The sequence below is a fragment of the Panthera leo genome, chromosome A3, assembly GCF_018350215.1.
Source record: "Panthera leo isolate Ple1 chromosome A3, P.leo_Ple1_pat1.1, whole genome shotgun sequence".
Taxonomy (NCBI): domain Eukaryota; kingdom Metazoa; phylum Chordata; class Mammalia; order Carnivora; family Felidae; genus Panthera; species Panthera leo.
The window spans coordinates 129,921,606-129,943,705 of record NC_056681.1 but is presented as its reverse complement, the minus strand read 5'-3'; the positions used below and the strand labels follow the sequence as shown (position 1 = coordinate 129,943,705).

Sequence of the window (22,100 nt, the reverse complement as noted above, 5' to 3'; positions counted from 1 at the left end):
TTCTGAATGTGGATCATATTCTCTTGTCTTGTTGCATGGTTGGTAATTTTTGATGGGATCCCAAACGTGAACTTTATGTTGCTAGGTGCTGGATTTTGTTGTATTTCTTTAAATAGTTTTATTTGTCACATAACAAAGTGATGTGTGATAGCTGGATCATTTTCAAATTTTCCTTTAAGATTTGGTAGGATGATTGCTAACGGGATGCCCTCCTGACTGGTGTGGATTACATGGTCTCTCCATGTGTGCTACTGGGGACAGGCGTATTTACAGTCCTTTGTGAGATCTAGGAATTTTGGGCTTACTACATTCTAGCAATTCTTTCCCCACCCTCATACAGTTTCATCTCCCATGGGCAGATCATGACATTCAGGCAAGGTCTCAAGGACTTTTCTGCGGACATCTAGAGCTCTCTTTCTGAAATACTCTCTTCTCTACTCCTCAGTTCTGCAAACACTAGCTGACTCTGTTTCCCTGAAATCCAATCTCTACTCTCAATTTAGCAGGATTGCTGGGCTCTGAGCTCCCCTCCTGTTGAGAAGCCTGACAACCGCACTCAGGTGGTAAGCTTGGGAAACCTATAGGGTTTGGTTCACGGATGTCCCTTTTGGGGGGGGATTACATCCTTGCGATTAGACATTGTCTATTGTGTGATGTCTGAAAAGAGTTTTCTGTGTTTTATTTTACTCAGTTTTCTAGTGATTTATTGGCAGGGTGGCAATGCCTATAACAGTTAATCCTTCATGGGCAGAAGTGGAGGTCCTCCTGGTGATCTTTCAAGGCTGGCAGAGTCGAGTTAACACTTCATTTTCTTTGCTTTCTTTTTATACTCTTTCTCCTAAATGATCTCATACAGTCCACTCACTTTGAGTATTATTTATGCATGGCTCAAGTGTGTGTCTCAAGAGCCAGATTCTTCTCTCTGCTACGTTACATTCAACTGCCTATTTGACATCTCATCTGTTAGCCCTTTCAGGAGTATTCCGACCAAAACAGAACTATTGATTCTGGAGCCTACAATACGTTGAATCACCATTTATACAGATATTAAGGCCAAAAACCTAAGAGTCATCCTTGATTTCTCTTTTGAACTTTCCTGTGCCATCTATCAATAAATTCTGACACGTCTGTCTCCAAAACATATATTCTTTTTTTTTTTTTTTACCTTTCTCACTATTTTCCTTTCTATTGCTTTAGATCGAGCCAACAAAGTTAATCAGAAAATGTCACTCCCCTCCTTAAAACCCTCTCAATACAATTAAGTCAAACATTTTTATGGTCTTTAAGGTCCTCTGTGATCACCAAATTCTGTTCCTTATTCTCCCATTTATCATGATCAAGACACATTGGCCTCCTTTCTGTCTCCTGAACACAAAGTTGCTCCCACCTCAGAGACTTCTTCCTCTCTTTCAAAGCCTCTTCTAGATTTTTGCATGACAACACTTAGGGGACAATTTATATACACATCTTCCCTCTGAAGAGGCCAAAAGAACCCATACCTGCCACTTTCCATAACAATATCACTTTTATCTTCTATTTTTTACTGCATTTATCAATGCCTCCTTTTGTGTTCATTTGTGAATTTACTTTCTCTTTTCTTCAACTACAATGACAATTCCTCAAGTGTTGAGATGATTTATTTTATCAATAAATTATCAGTGCTTACAAGAGTGCCCGGTGCACAGTAGGAACTAAATTCATACTTACTGAATACATGAATGCATAATTATATTTTATTGTAAAATTACAATATAATGTATGGATGCATAAAGCACTTTGATATAAAAAAATCTGCCCATGGTGGGGGTAAGAGTGGTGTCGGGAATTTTCTGGTGACACACAAAATCATTTTTTTAAAGATGTTATTTGGACTTTAGATTAGAACTAGCAGGGAATGAAAAGGCCTTGTTCCAGTCAGGCTTGTAGAAAGACTATTATTCATGATACTCTCATACTTAAAATGTAAAGAAAGGTATTTAAAAACCCAGTATTTATTTTCCTTTCATTATTTCCTTCCCTACAGCATAATTATAGAGACTAAAGACTAAAAACCTTTCAGGAGTGTTTTAAAAAGAATATTTTACTCACATCTGTTACACAGTAATCCCAAATTACAACAACTTGAGAGAGAAGTGTTTTTATAACTTGCTTTTATAACCTATGTAACTGTCATTAACTTGTGTAGTTTCCTTCCCTCTATTCCCATATCTTTAAGACTGAGTTTGTCATTACTTTTGCTTGTATTGTACTGTTTCTTATTCTGACTTTGGCATGTTTCTTTAATTGGCTGAACTGTCTTTTCTTTGTTCAAATCACAGGGAACACAGCAGGGCTGAGCGAAGTGGGAAGCTTCTCTGCTTGACTCTTTTTATGATTTTGAGAAGTTTCTTGACATTTCTAGCAGACATGCTTATTCACAGGCGACAAGTGAAACGAGCAAGCCCCAAACAAGTGAAACAAGTCACGTGGACTCTCGTTCTCATGGAACAAAATCATTTGTCAAACAGCGCAGAGAAAAGACGAGGTATCTTGAGGAATTTGGAGGAGTATTTTTTCTACAAAGGTACAACTTCAACTATTGCTACCATATATATTTAAATATGACCCATTATAGTAGAAAGAACAGAGACTTTGGAGTTAGAGAAAATTAGGATAAGAAATGGGAATTTGCTGTCTTTAGAATTTCATCAAGTTGTGTAATTTCTTTGAGGCTCACTTTCTGTATCTGTAAACTGTGGGACAGTAGGTAGTTCACTGTGTGGTCACGAAGATGAAATGAGCAATGAAAAGCAATCAAAAGGCAGCCTGACGTGCAGTGAAATAATCAATAGTCCTCTATATTATCACTACTCTCCATCAAAAATTTGTTTTAAAAAGTCTACCTTTGAATCCTGTTCTGTGAATAACCTAGAAGCATATATTACTGGGTATATAGTAACACCTTAGTAAAATAACCCAATTTTTATGATACTAGTAATGGTAGAAGTGTTAGAATAAAGACGATCACAGGCTAGAAAAGTTGACTTTTTCTGGCCTAAAATTTTACTGTTTTTCCTTGTGGCCTAACAGTAAAGGTTTTTGTACTGTACCTGCGAAGGGGTGACAGCTTAGGGCATTCTAAGAATATTTATTCGACAAATGTTTATTAAATACTTATTACCCAGGAAGATTTGTCTATATATCCATTATCTAGTCATTTGTCCATCCCTTCTTTCTTTCAACACATGCATATTTAGTAATTTATACCAGGAACTGGGAGGGGTAGAACTGCCATGAGGAACAAAGAGTAAACATCCTTGCTTTCTGAATTTTATATTCCATAGTAAGAAATGATTTTTATCCCTTTCTGGTATTGAATGGCAAATGACTGGAGATGGTCAGGAAAGGCCTCTCTGGGACAGTGACATACAAGTGATAGCCCAAATTAAGTGAAAAAAGATGAATGGAACTTAGTCCCAGCTCTGGTCTGGTGCAAAACACAAGCATGTGTGATGATAATCATCACACAATTACTGTGACACAATGCTGAATGGAAAGTTTTAACTGAGGTGCCAAGGTATGATCGATATCAGATATTAAATGAGTTCTGAAATGGATCAAAATGCAATTTTTAAGGGAAATATATATTAACAAGTTGCAATGGTCCTTAAACCTCTCACTCATCCCAAGGATGGGGACATTTAAAAAAAATGTTATAAGAATGATTTTAGGAAGGGAAATTTCATAGAATGTTATGGATTTTCTGGCCAAGACTTTGGAGAAAGTTTCACAAACTGGACACTGAGAGATAAGAAGCTTTTGTTTTTTGTTGTTGTTTTTTTTTTGTTTTGTTTTGTTTTGTTTTGTTTTTGTAGGAAAGTAAGAAGCAAGGAGATAAAGGGCATTTCAAGCAGATATAGAGTTATATAAAGCCAGTCATATGTAAGCACTACTTACATTGCAACATAATAGACAGGTGTGAGGTCCAGAGCATTAGCAACCTAATGGCCTAAATGGGAGGCTGGAATCCAATCTCAAAGAGAAATCTCAAGAAATTTTATCGACAGGTTATGGGAAGCAAGTAAGAGTTAGTCATGTGGGTGACAGAAAATGTCAGGATATATAGCACACCCTTTCAAGATGGTGCCATGAACGTAAATGTCCGTAGAGCTTAAATATTCACTCTAAATTAAACATACTGCAACCTTCTGCCGTCATAATTTTGTTTTGTTACGTTTTTCAGTCATATTGACCTAAGGCTGGCTTTAGAGATTTGGAGAAGTTGTAGGCCTTCTCATAGAACTTGCAGAATGAATCTACTAACACAACAGACTTCAATAAACATGCTAAATCAGGCTTCCCTGGTGGTTATTAATTACTTTGTTGCACCTTGCCTTCTGCTGAAGGCGCAATAATTTTCTCCATATCCCTCATTTAAAATACGGTAACAAACTGTGCATGACCACACGGGTGGGCGAGGTAACTTGAGGGCCAGGGTAATATTCTAATGAGGATTCGCATAGGCTTTTGTCAGATGCCTGGCACTAATATTCAAGGACATTCTTAATCCAATTTCAGAGACAGATACTTTAAAGTTTCAAGGCAGTCTGTGCATGTTTCCATCTCTGGTTCATCCTTCCTTTGGGGAAAATTTAGCTGTTTCAACCTCATGTGAAAAGGGCTCTCTGGGGCTATTCCCCAACCCTCAGGGGGCCCTGAACACCAATCCCCTAGCCCTTAACCTGGAGAGACTTTAACAACATGGCTCAGACTCTAGACTCTCAGGTTCCTATGTGAGAATTGGCTTTGGAGACAAAAACAGACTCTCAAACTTGGTTCCACCCTGCAATAGACTGAATGTTTGTGTTTCCCCGAAGATTAACTTATTCGATTATAACCCCCATATGATGGTATTAGGAGGTGGAGTCTTTAGGTGATAAGGTCATAAAAGTAGAGCCCTCATGAAAGAGATTAGTGCCCTTATAAAGCAGATCTCAGAGAGCTCCCACTTTCAACCATGAGAGGACAGAGCAAGAGGATGGCTGTCTATAAACAAGGAAGCAGGTCTCCACCAGAACTTGACTATGCTGGCACCCGGATCTCATAGTTCTGGCCTCCAGAACTGTGAGAAATAAATGTCTGTTGTCATAAGCCACTCAATCTATGGAACTTGGTTATAGCATCCTGAACAGATTAAGACACATGCCCCGGGACTCTGGACTTGAGAATTCTATCCCAGGAAGTCTTGACACCCTTTTTAGCTCTTTAGCCCACAGGCAGGCAGCTTTTGAACTTTGTCCAGCTTTTCCAGTTGACTAGCTTATTAGGATTGGTGCATATCATGCGCCCTGCCTGTTCCATAAGCTGCATTATCCTGAGACACCTTATGCCAAATGCAAATATGAGCAGGAGGCTTCCTTGCTTAAATCTATCTAATTATTGGGGCACCTGGGTGGTAAAGTCAGTTAAGTGGCTAATTCTTGGTTTTGGCTCAGGTCATGGTCTTATGGTTTGTGAGTTCGAGCCCTGCAATCAGGCTCAGCACGGTCAGTGCAGAGCCAGCTTGGGAGTCTCTCTCCCTCTCTCTCTGCCCCTTCCCCACTGGTCCTCTCTTTCAAAATAAGTAAACTTCAAAAAAATCTATCCAATTATTGTCTTTCAGTTTTCAAAAAACATGAAATATTTAGATCTATATAGCTTTTCACGTTCTGTACATGCAAATCTCACCAGCTGTATTTTATGTCACTGTCTCATTGTGTGGTTGGGAAACACAGGACATCTCCCAATGTTGGAATGACCGTGATTCCTAGGGCTAGGGCCTGCACACATGGTGGCCCCTATGCCTGAGATGTTAATCTCTTTTTCTCTATGTAATTAATTAGTATTTATCCTTCAGATGTCACACTAAACTACTTCCCCAAAGAAGCCTGACCTCAATCCCCAGATATCCTTTATTATATATCTTAAACAGGATGTGTGTTCAGATCACTTTTCACTATGGAATTGTGTCTACAATACATGTCTCCCACCCTAGAGGCATGCTCTGAACACACACACACACATATACGTATATATATATACACATATATGTGTGTGTGTGTCTGTGTGTGTGTGTATATATATATATATATATATATATATATATATATATATTTAACGATCACGTCCAAAGCTTTTGTAAAATACCTGTCCTTAGCAAATGATTGGTTCGTATTTGCTTGATGAGTAAGTGAACAAAATGCCCAAGGTCAACAGAATTTTGACGAAATCTATTCGTGAGAACTGAAGGCTATTTTGGTGGCTATATTTTATCTCATTTATAACATTGTGTTGGTATACACTGCCCATTTGTCTAGGAAGCACTTTAGCAAAGTGTTGAAAAGGACAGGTTTGAGAGTCCACCTACCTGGTTCAGAATCTCAGCCCCACATTTCAGGAGCTTTGGGGTGCTCAACACATTGGCAAATCTCCCTTTCATCTCAAATTTATCAACTAGAAATTGGGGATAATAATACATGTTCTCACAGCAAATTCAATATAAGTTAAACAGGGTAAAGTGCTTTTTAGAATAGTGCCTGGCATACAGGAACAAATGTTAATTTAAGATTATTTACATTTTTTTTACTAAGTTGGTGATATCAGATTTCCTGAATTTTCCAGGGTTAAGTCGTTCTTACAATTTTTTTCTTTTGGGATATTATTTTGGGACATTCAAATACTTTCTCAAACTCAGAATTATTGCAATATTTAACTTGCTGACATTTTACGTCAGTAATAATCCATTCTGAAGCATGTCCTCAGAAGTAAATCTGGAGCAGAGCAGTGCTTTTTGCACAATATGGTTCATCTCAATAATATCTATGACTTTTTGTTAGTGATCTATTGTAACATAGCAATATTTTCAAAAATTTAGCACATATTTATTATGTCACAGCTCTGTCAGCCAGGAGCCTGGGCAAGGTTCAGCTGGAACTCTCGTAAGGCTGTCGTCAAGGCTTTGGTCAGGGCTGGGTTCTTATCTGAGGCTCAGCTGGGGAAGATCTGCCTGGAAGCGACATGGTTAGCAGCTTCTAGTTCATTGCAGGCTGCCAGACTGTGGGCTCTGATTTCTCAATGACCCTCAGCCAGAGACCACCCTCGGTTCCTTGCCATGTGTTGCTAGAGTGCTCATAGCATGGCAGTTTGCTGTTTCAGAGGTAGCAACAGAGAATTTTCTAGCAAGATAGCTGATACAACCTTTATGCTGTCTGCTACTGAACAGAAGTACGTCCCAGGTCCTGTGTCTGCACGGTAGGGGAGGAAAGTACTCAGAGGTGTGAAATGGCATTAATGGGGACCACTTTAGAGCCTGTTCACCACACAGTGATGGTTACAAACACCCAGAGGTTGAAATACTGGTTTAATAAATTATGGCACAAGCACCCTCATTAAGGTTGAAGAATAAAGAATTAAAATGAACATCAGAATACATATGAATAATAGTCATGATTTTATGTAAAGTTAAAAAAAAAGATAAAAGTGAATATTTAGAGTGATTCCTACTAGATAATAAATTTTATGCCGAACACATTTTGGAAGTGAAACATCAGGTTTTGGTTCACAGTGCCATTTTTTTTTTTAATTTGCTTCTTTGGTAGTATGTTTCCCATTTTCCAACTAACATAGGATGCGTTGTTGGCATAATTTCAAAAATAGAAGTTTTACCAAAAAGAAAAAAAAAAAGCCCAAACTGGCTTTTTCTAGAACTCTTCTTTATTTCTTCCTCTTCTGGATGGCAGAGGATTGACGGAGATCCCGAAACCCACGGATCAGCAAGTCCCTCATCTGTGCTCGTCAAAAGTCAAGAAAAGCTAAGGACTGGAAAGAAACTCAGTGACCCTTGACAGCCCCCTGCCTCTGCAGCAAAATCTCAGCAGGACTGAGAGAAACCTAACTGGGACAGACATCTCATTTCCACAGCAATTAAAAGCATTGCATTCAGAAACACAACATCTTCCGGTGGAAAAACTCCACCCAGCTACAGGCTCAAGAAACCACTGACTTTTTTTGAAGGTACGTACTGTGGATACACTTGGAACATCCAGTTTGAAGTGCTTCCCTATTGAACGTGTGTCTGAAACACACACGTAAATTCACTCGATAATAAGCTGAGTTACTCGTTTTAACGAATATAAAAGCACACCAAAGGGACTTTTCTAAAATGAAGACGTGCGTAGGATTGTAAGAGTTACAACCCATTTCAACCAGTAATTATTCTCAAAGTAGGTGAGAATGCTGGGCACCTCAATATTATGGAGGTCATTTCACGATGCCGCGAAATACTGGTATACCTAATTCGCCCGCAGATTGATCAGAATTATGTATTTTAAATTGTAAGTTGCTTAGGTATAGTAAGTGAATCAAATTTACACACAAAAACACATATTATGAAATAACCTTAAAACTCTGGAAGTCACCGATCGGATGTTTCCAATCTGTTCTTTGGAACGTTCATGTGTGTATACACATACCGTTGGTAGTTGTATAGTTTCTAGGTTAGTACGTTCGTTCTTTTTTTTTTCTCGAGACTGAAGAAATCTCTACCAGTTTCCACTTAATGTTAACAAATGTTGGGAAAGTTGGATGGACAGAATGTGCATCTCATCCATTTTTTCTGGTGAGAGAGAATCACCAAGCAGACCCGTGGAGGCTTAATCAGATGCATTGTCCTTATGACGTTAGGGCTCAGTCTGAGAATCCACATTTGATCAGTCTCCACCGTGCCTGCCATTTGCCACAGTTCAATGCACTAAATTTCAGGCTGGAAACTGGTGTATACCGGTGATTTGGGGTGGGGGGAAAGTTTTTGCTCACAGAAGTTGATTATGATTATAGTCAAATGTAAAGAACTGATCATTTTCTCCTCAGAGGCCCCTTATTCCACAGCACTACAAGAAAAGCCAGGAAACAACAGATGATTTCTATCTGACTTGCCATGCAATACACAAGTAAATTCTCAGCAATAAAAACATATTCTAGTTTGTTTGATAAGGCACATGAAAATAACCGTTCCTATTTAGTAAGTGGCATTTTCCTTGTGCCTGAACAGAAATACATGACTTTGAATATTATTCAGGGAGGAATCATTTCCCTCTTTTACTCTGTCTTGCCAATTTTGTTTCGTGATCTCGATACACTCAATGGTAGCAATCCTAGTATTTTACCTAAAGTTCTAACTAAACTGATTAAGTTCATAACTTTAGAATTGTTCCACTCTGTTTATAACCAGTGAACATTTTCTGTTTTTCATTGGTCTTTATGTTGCAAAGGATTATCGACACAGGGATATTTCTCTTAACGAAGAAATGTTCTCAAGCCTGCACATACGGTTTGGCTTAGCAGAGCCAGGGAAAAGCAGCACAAATATCCTGAGCACCATATCCAGGAGAGGGGATTACCGCTATCTTTATTTTACATGTGTGGCTTTGAAGAGTACTTAACAGGAATAGACATTCACGACAGTTTAGTTACTAATATTTGATGAGTGCCTATGTTTCCCCATGTACTTTGATAGGCTATTAGAGGTTTCATTTAACCACCCAGGCAACCCCTAAGGTGGTTGTTAAATGCCATCATTACACGGTGGGTGGATGGGAACTTAGGGAAGTCAGAGAGTTGTAAGTGGTAAGAATGAGATTCAAATTCGTGTGTGTCTGACTTCAAGGCACCAGACTAGAATTTTTAGATTCTACAGGATATCTAGAAGAATGTCTCAAATATTTTGTTGACTGCAGTGCTTTATGAACTAATGAAGCATCTTTTTTTTTAAAGATGTTTATTTTTGAGGGAGAAAGAGTAGGGGAGGGGCAGAGAGAGAGGGGGACAGGGAGTGGGTCAGAGGATCGGAAGCAGGCTCTGCACTGACAGCAGCCAAGCCAGATGTGGGGCTCGAACTCACGAACCGTGAGATCATGGCCTGAGCCGGAGTCAGATGCTCAACTGACTGAGCCACCCAGGCGCCCCCTGAAGCATCTTTTTATAAACCTTCCACACTATGTTGGTTATTTAACCTTTGCCTCCCACCCATCTATATGCATTTTAAAAAACTAAAGTATGCCTCGCTTCTACAAACCACTAATAGTATCCTAATTTGTGAATATTTGGACAGATTACTCATCAAGCCAATTATTAAAATGCTGTATTGAAGTATTATAGATTACGCATCTGGTTCAATAGGTTTATGGCAAAAGAAATTAAAAGCTGTCATAATAGCCTGATCACTTCCTTAGAGTAAACAAACAAAAAGGCAACTATGTTTATAGGAAACCAGATTTACAAAATTTGTCCTGAGTATGGTGGCATTCAAATTTGGCATCTGTCCTTACATTAAATAAATGAAGACATTATATTAACAAGTGAGTTTACAGAAAGTAAAGAAGTCCATTTAATAATATAAAATGGAGCAAGCACTGAAGTATAGTCACTTGGTCCCTTAGATTATTCCAAATTCAAATACCCTCTCTGTTGGCTGACACTGGTTGGAAGAATAATGCTAATAGAGAAAGCGTTCCCGGGAGAGTTGGATCTTACTTAAGTAGAGCCTTAAGGCTGGATGGAAGTGAAACACACAGCCACACTTCGGTGTTATTCCACAGAGACTCATAATTCATTTACAGCACTGAACGACTATGACTGTCATTTATTGACCACTGTTTTGTGTGTCAGTAACTTTCTCTGCAGCAGGGAAATGGAATGGATTAAGGGATGCCTTGTTAGTAGTATACAACCTACCTGGAGAGCAAAGCATCTAAATATTTAAATGAAAGTAAAGCATATAAATAATTTCTCACTCAATTCTTGTCACATTGTAGAAACACAATACATAATTACAAATATTTAATAGGTAAATTATTGAATGAATCCATAAATGATTATCTCTTTAGAGATGGGTCAAAAGCATAAGTCAGTGACTGCCTAGACTTCCATTATCTAGCTCCGTTATTGAATGTCTTATCAGGGAAAATTCTGTCAGTTGTTTCAAGGGGAAAATATGTAATAAGAAAGTCTGTGATGACTGGATGCACCTCCTGGTTAAACCACTAAATTCACACCAGTTATGTCTCATTACTTCTCTGTACACTTTCCCATTTTCAGGGGGAGGTCCAATCCCTATTTTGATTATTCCTTAGTGTCGTTTTGTCACTGAGTTTCTTATCACAAAGGAATTTAAAATCTATTCCATGAAAAGTATGTTTTTCTTTGGGAAATAAATAACTTTGTCTTGATAAAGAGACCAGAGTTCAGTGAGAAAGTAGAAGGAGATAAGTATTTCCAGAAATCTCTAAAATCAGTTCGGAAAGCTTGGTCAACTTTTAGGATGTCTGTAGAGCTCAGAATAAAATATTCTTGTTTACTAGGTTTTAAACATTTGCATTGCCAACAGAGCTACAAAAATCATCTTGCAAAAGCTAAAATTTGACACTGAATTTTGTTGTCAAATTGTTACAAAAGCTTTGTGTTCTAGTAGACCCTGTGTTTCTGTGTGTGTGTGTGTTTGTTTCTGGATGTACATGTGAAGAGAAAATATACATAAGCATTAGTGTGCAGATGAAGAACAATTTTCTTTTTGTAAATTAAAAGAGACCAAAAAATCAGACCATAAAGTATAAACAAGACCATGTAATCAGTAGCAACTCTGGGGGGATTATTATTCTAACATAGGGGTTTCGAGGCTTTATAGTTACACGGAGAAAGAAGATAAAATCTGAGCCTACTTGAGATATGGAATTGGAAATAAGACCCTACATTAATCTGAGATATTCAAACATTTTAAACTGCTTGAAAATATTAACTAAGAGGGAAAACTATTCACTCTATTCAGTGGAACAGAGAGAAACTTTTTTTTTTTTTTTTTGGTTTGGCCTAGACTCTGGGTTAAAAAAGAAAAACGCAAAACTACTAAATATTTCTAACAACGGGTCTGTACTCATATGGGCTAGAAAACTCAAACTGATATGTATTAAAAGGAGAAGGTCTATATTGTTTATTATTATTATTGCTGTTGTTATTACTTGTGGACACATCACCAAGTAGTTGTTACTTACTGGGGCTGTTTTACAGTAATTGCAGAAAGATAACCATGTCTGTTTTGCATATGCAGGAACTTAGCCTCCCGGGGTTAGTAAGCAGGCATCATCATGGTAGGTGAGCCTGCCATTTGTGAAACCAAAAGCTTGCATTTGATCTTGTCCGTACCACGTTAGTGTGAATCTGGACAAGCACCTTACCTCTGTAAACTCATATCTCCTCCACTGTAAAACGTGAACGATAAAAATACCTGGATCATGTGACTGCCTGGTTAGTTACCTGGTTGCCTATGGTTACCAATAGCAAAGGGCATGGAGGTAAAATCTAAAGCAGCTCTCCTCTGGAAACACTCCCAGCATTCATCATATGAAAAACTGCATATTTACAGTGATTCATACAGCCAGAAAATTCCATGACGGAGATGATTAGAGAATAAATTTGGTATAAATTTCAAATAAGCAAGGCCAAAGTTCTATGCTTTAATTATATTTAGCTATAGCTATCAAACTGCAACAATGACATTCTTGGAGTCATGTTCTGAAAAACATTTATAATACACCTAAAAAAGTTCCAGTGGAAATTAATAGTATATGAGTCATTTTATAAATATATGCTAAGTAGGCATACTGACATATCATTCTTTCATTAACAAGATGTTTTGATAGAAAATATGCTGGAACCGACTGTATTGAAATATCTACTGTATATTTGTCATATATACTATAGAAGTTAATGTATTACAATTATATAAAATTATAAAAAGGAAACAGATCCAACGACTCACAATATATTTATACATTTTACTTCCTATCTCTTAAATTAGCAGATATTATTTTTCATTATGTAATTGAATATATTATGTTTCATTTTGTAACTTTCCCTTAATATTACAGAGTGGGCTTTTTGTATATCACAGTATATTTTAAGTAAACATTATCTTAATGGGTACATATTTGGATGGATATACTTTATATTTGTATATTACTCTAAATTAGTCTTGCTTTCTTCTGTGTTTTTTTCTTTCTTCTTCTTTTTTTGTTTATTACCTATTATAATATATATAAATATATATAATATATAAATATGTATATAAATATTTATAATATAAATACATGTATATAAATATATATATGTATTTATATGTATATATAAAAATATATATGTATATATGTATATAAATATATATAATATAAATATGTATATAAATATATATGTATTTATATGTATATATAAATATATATCATATATATATTTATATATACATATAAAATATAATATATATTTATATTTAAAGAAATATTTAAAGAAATATTTAAAGAAAATATTTGTATGTAAAAATTGTTAGGTGTTTCAGATTACTTTCTCAAGATAAGTTTGAAGAGTTGAAAGCTCAGGTAGGTGGAAGTGTATGAACATTCTTAATACACAGTACGATATTGAAAAGTTCTATCTGAACCAACAATCAGCAAGAAAGTTCACTATTAAATATCAAACACTTAGATAATTTGCTTAATCGCTTGACCCTAGTTTCTTTTCAAGTAAATTAAGGAGATCAGATTTGTATAGTGGCTCATAAGGTCCACATTTAAGTCTTACCTAATCTACTTTTTAATTTTTATAACATTTTAAAAACAATCTAACTGCAAATCTAAAATGCTCAGAATGAGGTCATTAGTGTGACTATACAGAATTAATGTAAATACAGTTCAACTCAAACAAAAAGCAGGTTTAGGCATACGTGTCTTACATTAGGAATGTTAACACGTAATATTATTTAGGGTTTCAGTTTGTGGAACATGACTCTTTTTTTTTTTTTTTTTTTCAACGTTTTTTATTTATTTTTGGGACAGAGAGAGACAGAGCATGAACGGGGGAGGGGCAGAGAGAGAGGGAGACACAGAATCGGAAGCAGGCTCCAGGCTCCGAGCCATCAGCCCAGAGCCTGACGCGGGGTTCGAACTCACGGACCGCGAGATCGTGACCTGGCTGAAGTCGGACGCTTAACCGACTGCACCACCCAGGCGCCCCAAGGAACATGACTCTTAAATCCAGTTCATACTTTTGCAGACACTCCGGAACTATGAGCCCTCTGTTGGTACTTGTCAGACTACATAACTCTAAACTCTCTTCCAGAAACAAGATTCTGTAGCACAAAAAAAAGTGCAAAAGAAAATAACCATGGAAAAGAATGATTCTCACAGCTGTAAAAGGTCAGAGGAAATGCCAGATAGAAGAGAAATTCACAGGATCTTAACTCTTGTTATTTGGACCAAACTCAACAATGGCCTTTTAAATTGTTATGGAGACTAATGCAAATTATATACCCTGTATAAGAAATAAGAATCTATTACAAATCATCAGGAAATCATTTAAAACTGGAACAGAATAATCTTTGATAAATAGTAAGGAGTATTCCATCTTTAAAAGAGTTAGCTTATGAATTTGATTTTAGTGTGAGTGCTTATAAACATTAATTTCATTATGAAAGGTTGTAATTTACTTTCCCCCTAGGGAAGAAAACTCTGTTTGTCTTGGATTATATTTGCATTTCTTTTTTAATAGCCTCATTTCGTTTTTGACAGGTAAAATATTTATAGTGCTGGGAGGTCTGGTATTTTTGTGCTGGCTTAGTAACAGCTATGAAATCACATCTTATTGATGTTCATACCCAGGAACACAAGGACCCACTCAGTGTCCCCGGATCAATTATGATGATCAGCTAGTGACACTGTAACTAAATGTTCCCATAGATATTGGCTTTTCTCCAAGATGTATTAATTGTAAGAAGGAGTCAGTACTTTTTATTGGGAGAGAGGTTTTTTTTTTTTTTTTTTAACTTTTATAGATTCTCACTCAAATTGGAAGTGCCTTAAATTGTCCTTTTTATCCTAGATTGGGCTTTTTCTGGAGTTTTTCCCCCCTTTTCTTTTTTTTTTTTTTAATTTAATTTGCTTAATTAATTTATTTATTTTGAGAGAAAGAGTGCAAGTCGGGGAGGGCCAGACAGAAAGGAAAGAGAGAGAATCCCAAGAAGGCTCTGCACTGTTAACACAGAGCCCGACTTGGGGCTCAATCTCAGGAACCGTGAGATCATGACCTGAGCCGAAACCAAGAGTCAGATGCTTAAGCAACTGAGCCACCCAGGCGCCCCACTCCCCTCTTCTCATTTCCTATTCCTGCTGCCCTACCTAGGGTCTGATGATCTCTTGTCTGGTCTATTGCAGTTCTGGCTAGCTAGTTCCCAATATCTTGAACCCCCAGCCCTCTCCTACATCTGTACTGTTCAGCTATTGTCACAATAAGGCTGTGCCATTAATCACCCAAAAATGCAGCGGCTCAAACTACAATCTGGTACCATGCGTCCGTCAACGTTAAGCAGTTCATATCACCTTCTCTATGCCACCTGTTCTTCCTGGCCTCTACCTCTTGCCACCTGTCACTGCTCCTCACACGCTCCTCCGGCTCCCCTGGTGTGCATGTCTATTTCATAGTATACAGTAATTCAGAATACTTATTCAATGCCTGCTGGGATAGGCATTGGGATAAATTGATAAACAGAACAAATATTCCTGCTCATTGTTTTATTTACTGAATTTTCGGACTCTCTTCTCCTATTGCACTAAAAACTCCTGAGATTACTTGTTTACCTTTGTACCTGCAGGGCCTACCACAGTGCTTGGCCTGTATTTGGGTCCAGTGATTAGACGAACGAATGAACATATGTGAAAATAAGTTCATGTGCTATGGGATCTTGAACAAACCCTTCCAGCCAAGTCCCTTTGAATAGTTTTTCAGTAACCCGTCTATGCTGTGATATACCTTGTGTATTTGACGCTGGGGTGGATCACTTTTGAACCCTTTGTTACATATGAGAACATTATTTTCAGTAATCATTCCCAAAAAGATAAAGTTAATCAGTAAAATACATATTCTAAAACGGCCAGAAGAGCATGTGGTTCTTGACCTCGGAGTTGTGAGTTTGAGCCCCACCTGGGCCATAAAAAATATAATTATTATATTATATATATTACTATATTATATATATTATATATATATATATATATATATATATATATATATATAGAAAACAAAGGGGAAAAGCTAATAAATTGAGACTTATATTGTATTAATTTTTCAAAAGAAGGTGCATATTTAATGGTCTGTCACAATGATGAATATAACAATAGAATTTCTACTCGTTTTCCCCTAAGTTTTAAAACATGCAGTTAATTAAAAAAACAACTAATTTTCTATTTAAAAGGTATTATCCCAATTCAGTCAAATATTTTGCAAGTTAAAATTTGCACTTAGCAAAGACAGTATGCCACACAGCTTGCATATAACACTATTGTAAATTACGAACGTAATTATAAATTCTCAAGTTGCTTTTATTATGTTTTTTGAATTCTCTATGGACAATGAACTCATTGGGTACAGCTGGAGCAGATCACGCCCACCACCTCTGCTCTCCTGGTGCCTCACTGTGCCTATGTAAGAATGGAAAACAAACAAAAGAGTGGAAAACATTGTGCATGCACACACAATTATAGGTTCTACTCTCGTCAGGGAATGTAGAAGTGAAAAGACACTTCTAGAATAATGAAACAAAGTTATCCTCTGAAAATAAAATTGAGCAAATCACCATAAAAAGGAAGAAAAGAAAAGATCCTACAGGGAGACTGTCTGTTTCAAAGGATGAACTGTCAAGCCCCATGACGATAACCACACCCATAGAGTCCAGGGAAACCTCTGGTCTTCTTAATGGGTCAATTGGATCGGGCTCTTCTTTGCAGGAGGTTCTTTGAGGGTGACTGACAGAAAAGGGAGCTGACAAATAAGGGCTTGTTACCATTTATTAAGCATGATCAAAATACCTTGATGAAACATCATTAGAGTCAGAAGAGGAAATTTGTTCAACTGCCTACTACCTTGTTAAACATACCCATTTTAAAGCTTTCAATTGATTGCCCATCAAAAGGGGAACTCACATGGGGCAGGTTTCTGAAAAGAGAGGCTGTCTGAGTGGAGGGCAATCACAAAACAATTGGATCAAATGGGTGTGTGTTAGAGGGCAGACCCCCTGTGGATTGAGGAATGAATCAAGGGCAGGGTTTAAGGAGGCACAAAGCAACGTTCAAAAAATCAGGAAGATGAGAGAAGGTGGCTTGCTCCTACCGAGTCGTTTGGTGATGCTGTGTAGGGAGGTGATGTGAGAATGGGGAAGATAACCTGGATACACAGGTGCTGAATGTGCAGGGACCCTAAGTGACAGGCCAAGAAGTGTGGATTCTACCCTAAGGCCACTGGAAAGCAGTGGCCTCCAAACTGTAAGTCAACTGGCATTCTAATTTATAAGTGAGTAAATGCTGACAAGTTGTGTCATGACTCAGTCATCCAGGACCTAGCTCATGTCTGGGTTAGCAGGGGAGAAAGTCCTCTGATTATCCTCCCCCAGGCCTTACCCGTCTTTGGCCTTTCTGTAGCTGTAAATATACGTATTTCAAAATCATTCAGTCACGTCAAAAATATCTGCATCACTACAGCTGAGATATAGCTATTTACTAAAATGATGCAGGAGGGGCCTTAACGTTGACTTTATCTGTGCAATATTTTAGTTACCATAAGGATTTCTGCTTGTAAATACTTGGTGGTCACACCTTTGTAAATAGATTTGGGGATCAATTTATATGTGAAAAAAACCTTACTTGCAGTTCATTGGCCAACTCTAAAGAGAGTTTACCATGGAAAGTCAGAGGTTAGAAGTTCATAGAAAGATGGTTTGCTTTGTTTACAGAAATAAATGCATGAATAAGTGAGTTGAACAACATTCTCTTTTGTGCATTACAGATAGTTCTACAGTCAGACAATTACTTTACGCTTTAATACCAAGTGAAAAAATCCTGGACCCAACGTCCTCAGGAATTAGCCCTCTTCCGGCATCGCCAGTATAATTTGTCCAGGTCCTGCAGACCCTTGTGATATAATTCCTTTCTTCCCTTAGCAGGCTTAGCAGAAGCCTTGTCAGATGATGTGACTCGATCACAGTCATTGATCTGGTGGCCAGAAAAGATCCCAGCGGGGTCACATGTTGCCACGTATTGCCCTGGTCTCTACATCATCTCCATGAAAGGGGTATGTGTTAGCCTCCTACCAGAAAGAAATGGGCCACTTTTGCAGAGCCGGAGGATCTACAGAGATTTCAGGTTTTGAGGTTTTCAAGGTTTATCAAGGCATCCCAATTTCAAGTCTCAGATCCACTCCTTCCCAACTAGGACCCTAAACTTGACATTATAGTCATGGCTATGACTGAGAATTCACCTTCTCTGGAACTCTGCTCTTAGTATAATTAAGGTTTGGAGCTCACCTTCAGCTTTTCCTGCTCTCTGAACTGAGCTATAGTCTGTTTATGTCCTCCTAGGGAGCTCCTGTGTCTTTCACACTTTGCCTCCGACTGTTGATTAAACATTCTTAGTTTTGCCTTTTCCTTCTGTAGTACATTAACAGAACTCAGTAATAGCCATCAGATTCCATTTTCCTTATAATTAGTACTTTCCCTTAATCCCTCAAAAGCCTCAGAGAGTCCATTGGCCAGTTCACCACTGGCAAAGATGTTAACAAATGCAATGCTGAAGAATGTCAGGGACCATCAATCCTCCTCCAACCAGCAGGGCAGGGGTTCCCATTGCAAACTGGCTGGCAGGGGATCAGCTCTAAAACATCCTTTTAGAGTCTGTTTCCTTGGACACCTTCTGGAGCCAACTCCTTAGGTCGGGTCCCCTGGGTAACAAACTCAGGTTGAGATATGTGTACTGGCGGTCTGTTCATGGTGGAAAAGCAAAAGAAGTAGGATCAGAGAGAGAAGCTGAACTAAAAGGCATTTGCAAAATAGGCCACAGCTGATTCCAGGGAAACAGCAGAGCAGTGATTAACCTTCCAGTTGCCCCACTTTGAGCAAGGGGCTATTCCTTGACACTCTCATCCTTCTCCATCATGGATGAGTCACCGGGGTTAGTGTGTCCCCAGGAAGGGAACTCAGTCTTGGGTGAGGTGGTATATTAGGGAGCAATGACTCCCAGAGCAGGTTTCACCGAGAGCCCTCAGCCAGTTAACATCCTCAGAAACCGAGAGAATGAGTGTCTCCGTCTTGAAATGGAGCTTTGATTGGTTCACCACAGCATCCACTTGGACGGTGTAACAACTTAACCCACTTTGATAAACCTTTTAGTGAAGGAAGGGGAAATTGAGGTCTATGAAACCCTGGGGATAAGGAGGAGGGAGCCAATTATTCAGAATGAATTAATGTTTCCTTTCTGGAGATTTCTGAAAGAGATGATCAATTCCAAAACTAGGAGAAAAATAAATTTCTGAAGGGAGATAGATGGAGAATAGACAGTTATTTCTAACTTTCATTCAATTAATATCATTGACTTTAGAGAATTGTTCTTCCAAATTCCAGGCCTCTATAAGTGAGTTTTCCGTCATGAGTATGTTATTTGCAAAGTCAGTCATTTTGTCAACAATGAGCTTTCAATGGTGTCTACTTACCCCTTTAAAATCCCACTGGTTTGGAAGTGTTCAAAAAGGTTGCCTTCTGTATGCATTAAATGGCACCTTAAAATGATTAACGTTTTCAGTACTCAATAGATCACACACAGTGGTTTCTGTATTTCCTGAATCTATCACTATTAACACTGATACATTTTATTATATCAGCCTCATGTAAAATAAAACCACCTGTTCCCACAGTCCCCCCTCAGTCACAAATCCTAACCAGGACAGCTTTAAGTTCCCTTCAGATTGATTAACTTTAGACCTGCCTTCTTTGTGCCTCTGGGCCACTGACCTCCCTTCTCACCCCTTCTCCTATGGATTCCCCTGGTGTAAGCACAGAGATACCTCCCCTCCCTTTTCCTGGATCATTTATTTATTTTAGAAAACGGGGCACTGAAAATTCTCTGTCCCTTTGAGATGTAAATCTTTTAAAAACTCTCTTGCCAGTTTTGTGCCCCGAGGTCTGTCTCTCTCAAGGGCCTGAGAGCCATCTCTTTAAAATGTAGTCATTGGGGCACCTGGGTGGCTCAGTTGGTGAAGCATCCGACTGCGGCTCAGGTCACGATCTCACGGTTCAGGAGTTCGAGCTCCGTGTCGGGCTCTGTGCTGACAGCTCAGAGCCTGGAGCCTGCTTCACATTCTGTGTCTCCCTCTCTCTGTCCCTCCCCCACTCGCACTCTGTCTCCCTCTCTCAAAAGCAAAGTAATAAACATAATTATTTTTTTTAAATGTAGGCATCAAAGAAGGTGGCTCCCCTGTCTCCCATGGCAGGGTCAGAGCCTGACTGCCTTGGAGACTTGCTTGAATTGTACAACAACCTCCTATCATGAAAATAGGAAAAAGTTTACTTTTCCTTTAGATAACACCAGTAAGCAAACAAAGGTCACCTATGATCCCCCCCCGCCCCCACCCCACCTAAAAACTCCCCCCACCGCTTTGTTCCAGCTGAGCGAAGACTGCATTCTGCTCTTTCCCCCCTATTGCCACAGCCTCGAATAAAGTCCCTTCTGTCTTTTTAACTTAGTCCAATGCAAGTTTTGCTTTGGCAATTTATAAAATTTCCTAATTCTTCCTCTAATTTCTTACGTCATATCTACATTTCCTATTTCTCTATTTGCTTCACTCTTACAAAATTCAACATTATTAAACTATCTTTGGATTATTAATCCTATTCACTCCCCTTTTAAGTGGATAGCAATATTAATAAGTGCTTATGCAATAGATTCAAACACATTCATAGATATTAATGTCATTTTAATGAAAATCCCTTCAATTCCCTTTTAATTCACTAATCATCCTATCCATCAAACCATACCTGTGAACTTTTTTATACTTCCACAGGCATATTAACAGATTGTTTTATACTCCTTTATTTAGACACTTCTATTCAGATCATGATGAAAATAAGACTAGAAGTAACTAGAACTAATTAACTACTGGAAAAAACAGCAATAACATCCGAAATGCCAGATATTAAAGTTGACTGTACAGGAGCTAAAAACAATTAAAATCACGGTATTTTAATTTTAAAAGAATTTGAGAGTTCTGGTTAACGCCCATCCTCTTCATTTTGCAGATAAGACAAGCCAAAATTAAGGTAATATGAGTTTTCCAATATCAGCAAATTCATGATCCTGATGCAAACAAAAACTGAGTCTGGAATGTGTGATCGTTGCACCACACAATTCCCATGAATTTTCTTTCCTCCCCAAGCATATCTAACGAAGCAGCTTTAATAAAAGCAATAAAGATATACATGTTTTCGAAAAGCATCAAATCCCAGGACTAAATTAGGACCAATAGAAACATCAAAACGTAAAGTGATTGTTCTCACTGTTCATTCTTAGGGTGACTTCAAGCAACGTAATGGTGGACACATCCTGACATAATTTCCATCTCCTCTGTTGGACAAAGACATCTGGGAGATCTCCACCCATACCTTACCTCTATAGCTCTTCCCTCTCTCATCTATCTGTTCTTGGCGTTGTATTGAAACAGGAGTTTCTTCTTTTTCTTGCATGTGTATCACATGCCATTGTGCACTTATTACCTGCAAAGTACTCTACTATGTGCTACATCTGAAAGAGTGAATGAGATATTTACCCCCACCATGGGGCCTGATCATCCCACAAGGTAAACAGTACTCATGTAAATTATTCCATAAGTGATTGCTTAGTCATAACCTTAGTAAGATCTGGAAAATAAGAGTGGAGAGTGACACCGGATGTTGTACGCGAAGCGTGAACACCAATTTAGAGTACATAGTGAAGGAAAGACTCCAAGACAAGATATGGAGGACATGAAAGTTAACAGTAGGATAAAGCATGAAGGAGAAGCACATATAGACATCGGGTTCAGGATCCTTGAGAAGGGGAAGCTGGTCCTTGAAGCACTATAGGAATAGAAAAGGGTCAATGAAAGCAGAGTTAACAAGAGCGGAGAGGTAGGAAGATGCATGGAGTCAGAAGGCAGGGGACGGATGAAGGGGATTGTCACGATGTAAA

General features: G+C 38.2%; 1 long non-coding RNA gene across 1 annotated transcript; it reads left to right on the top strand.

Moving 5' to 3' along the window:
- Window positions 1–362: 362 nt before the first annotated feature.
- Window positions 363–21,777, top strand: LOC122216610. Its single transcript, XR_006200996.1, has 4 exons — window positions 363–563; window positions 2,319–2,563; window positions 7,758–8,031; window positions 21,444–21,777. It is a non-coding gene; the product is annotated as an uncharacterized LOC122216610 (long non-coding RNA).
- The last annotated feature ends 323 nt before the right edge of the window (window positions 21,778–22,100 follow it).